This window comes from Bos grunniens, chromosome 9 (assembly GCF_055505025.1).
Source record: "Bos grunniens cultivar Pamir isolate PY7600 chromosome 9, Bosgru_T2T1.0, whole genome shotgun sequence".
Lineage (NCBI taxonomy): Eukaryota > Metazoa > Chordata > Mammalia > Artiodactyla > Bovidae > Bos > Bos grunniens.
This window is the reverse complement of record NC_141173.1, coordinates 52,582,200-52,585,594: the sequence shown is the minus strand read 5'-3', so window position 1 is coordinate 52,585,594 and position 3,395 is coordinate 52,582,200. Positions and strand designations below refer to the sequence as shown.

Genomic DNA, 3,395 nt, shown 5'->3' with positions numbered 1-3,395 from the left:
GATATTAAGAAGAGGTGGGGCAAGAATACACAGAAGAACTGTACAAAAAAGATCTTCACGACCAAGATAATCATGATGGTATGATCACTGACCTAGAGCCAGACATCCTGGAATGTGAAGTCAAGTGGGCCTTAGAAAGCATCACTACGAACAAAGCTAGTGGAGGTGATGGAATTCCAGTTGAGCTATTCCAAATCCTGAAAGATGATGCTGTGAAAGTGCTGCACTCAATATGCCAGCAAATTTGGAAAACTCAGCAGTGGCCACAGGACTGGAAAAGGTCAGTTTTCATTCCAATCCCAAAGAAAGACAATGCCAAAGAATGCTCAAACTACCACACAATTGCACTCATCTCACACGCTAGTAAAGTAATGCTCAAAATTCTCCAAGCCAGGCTTCAGCAATACATGAACCGTGAACTTCCAGATGTTCAAGCTGGTTTTAGAAAAGACAGAGGAACCAGAGATCAGATTGCCAACATCCACTGGATCATGGGAAAAGCAAGAGAGTTCCAGAAAAACATCTACTTCTGCTTTATTGACTATGCCAAAGCCTTTGACTGTGTGGATCACAAGAAACTGTGGAAAATTCTGAAACAGATGGGAATACCAGACCACCTGATCTGCCTCTTGAGAAACCTGTATGCAGGTCAGGAAACAACAGTTAGAACTGGACATGGAACAACAGACTGGTTCCAAATAGGAAAAGGAGTTCGTCAAGGCTGTATATTGTCACCCTGTTTATTTAACTTCTTTGCAGAGTACATCATGAGAAATGCTGGACTGGAAGAAGCACAAGCTGGAATCAAGACTGCCGGGAGAAATATCAATAACCTCAGATATGCAGATGACACCACGCTTATGGCAGAAAGTGAAGAGAAACTAAAAAGCGTCTTGATGAAAGTGAAAGTGGAGAGTGAAAAAGTTGGCTTAAAGCTCAACATTCAGAAAATGAAGATCATGGCATCTGGTCCCACCACTTCATGGGAAATAGATGGGGAAACAGTGGAAACAGTGTCAGACTTTATTTTTCTGGGCTCCAAAATCACTGCAGATGGTGACTGCAGCCATGAAATTAAAAGACGCTTACTCCTTGGAAGGAAAGTTATGACCAACCTAGATAGCATATTGAAAAGCAGAGACATTACTTTGCCAACAAAGGTCCGTCTAGTCAAGGCTATGGTTTTTCCTGTGGTCACGTATGGATGTGAGAGTTGGACTGTGAAGAAGGCTGAGGGCCGAAGAATTGATGCTTTTGAACTGTGGTGTTGGAGAAGACTCTTGAGAGACCCTTGGACTGCAAGGAGATCCAACCAATCCATTCTGAAGGAGATCAGCCCTGGGATTTCTTTGGAAGGAATGATGCTAAAGCTGAAACTCCAGTACTTTGGCCTCCTGATGAAAAGAGTTGACTCATTGGAAAAGACTCTGATGCTGGGAGGGATTGGGGCCAGGAGGAGAAGGGGACAACAGAGGATGAGATGGCTGGATGGCATCACTGACTCGACGGACATGAGTCTGAGTGAACTCCAGGAGTTGGTGATGGACAGGGAGGCCTAGCGTGCTGCGATTCATGGGGTCGCAAAGAGTAGGACATGACTGAGCAACTGATCTGATCTGATTGCATTATAAAAGCTGATCTATTTCTGATTTGCCACTAAGAAATTTGTAATGAAAATTTTTCTGATATTAAATATTTTATATCAAAATATGGCTGTCTATAGAAAATTTCTAATACAGAAAAATGTCTAAATAGAAATTTTTTTAAATCTCTAATCATATTCTTGAGTACAAAATACTGCTAACACTTAGCATCTTGTCTTTTCTTTCTGTGCACATACGCTGTTTTTATTGATTTGCAAATATAAATATTGAGTTTTATACTCTGCTTTTAAAAGTTAATTCAATTTAAAATTATTTTCCATTATATTAAATATGTAAAATATAATCTTAAATGACTGATATTTTAACAAATGTATGTGTCAAAATTTATTTAACCTTTCCCCTACTCTTGGGCATTTAGGTTGCTTTCAGTGTTTTATTGCTTTAGGTGAGGTTGCAATCAATATTCTCATTCACAAATCTTTGGTTTGCTTCATCACATTTCCACAAAATAAATCCCCAAAAGTGGAACTATGAGTGTAAAACTGATATCAGCAAAATTACATCAACTCAAATGTCTCCAAGTAGTTTGAAATTATGCCTGATTCTTGCTTCTTATTAAGCATTTATATTCCTTCTCATATTATAGTAGCTCTTTTGAATTATGGAGCTTCCCTGGTGGCTTAGAGGTTAAAGCATCTGCCTGGAATGCAGGAAACCCAGGTTCGATCCCTGGGTGGGGAAGATCCCCTGGAGAAGGAGAATGGCAACCCACTCCAGTATTCTTGCCTGGAGAAACCCATGAAGGGAGGAGCCTGGTAGACTATAGTCCATGGGGTCGCAAAGAGTCAGACACAACTGAGCGACTTCACTTTTGAGTTATAAGGTTTTTTAATTGCTTGGAAAGAACATTTTGCATGTTAATAATATATTATTAATCTCTTTTTGATTTTAACATTTCCTCAAACATCATTTCCTTTTATTGTTGTTTATATTAACATTGACCGAACTCAAATCCCTGGAGTTTTCTATATTTTTTAAAAAATGTATTTTTTAATTAAAGTATAGTTGATTTGCAATGTTGTTTTAGTTTCAAGTGTACAGGAAAGTGATTCAGTTGTTTGTATATATGTATATGAAAAAGGTGACGGTTGAATAAAGATCTGAAATGAAGAAAGCAAATCATGTAAATATTAAAGTTCCCATTATAGAGGAAAAGGAAAGAGCAAATTTGAAGGTAGTGAGTTGGGAACATGACGGTTTGTTTGAGAATAACAGAGAGGCTGATGCAGTTACAGGGTAATGCTGCCCTGGCAGGGGAGGGAAAGTTTAGGTGTGTCAAGCTCAAAGAGGTGTTAGGGGACCAAAGTCCAAAGGATATGCTTTATAAAGTCTGTGGGCTTTTACTGTGTGTAGAAAAGGAAAATTTGAGCATAAGAACATGGTGATATATTCTGCATTTTCATGGAATTCCTCTAACTGCAGTGAGGCATAGACCATAGGGACAATGAGGGAGCAAAGAGACCAGCTGAAAGTTTGTATAATAATCTGAATGGGAGATAATGGTGGTGTGATTTGAGGCAGCAATGAATGGGAAAACTCAAACATTACGGATAGCTGAAATACAATGGATAGCAAGAGTTGACCACTGGATTTGGCAAAATAGAGTTCATTGGTGACCCAGTTTTGATGTAGTTTGGCAAAAGTGTTTTGGAGTGTTTCAAATGGAAATAGGAAGAGAACAATGAGGGAGTAGATGTCTTCAGAGGAGGAATTTTGCCATAAACAAAAGGA

The 3,395-nt window shown here is 38.9% G+C and overlaps 1 non-coding gene across 1 annotated transcript; it reads left to right on the top strand.

Moving 5' to 3' along the window:
• Positions 1-2,273: 2,273 nt before the first annotated feature.
• TRNAS-GGA (transfer RNA serine (anticodon GGA)) lies at positions 2,274-2,345 on the top strand. The gene has a single exon. It is a non-coding gene; the product is annotated as a tRNA-Ser (tRNA).
• Positions 2,346-3,395: the final 1,050 nt, after the last annotated feature.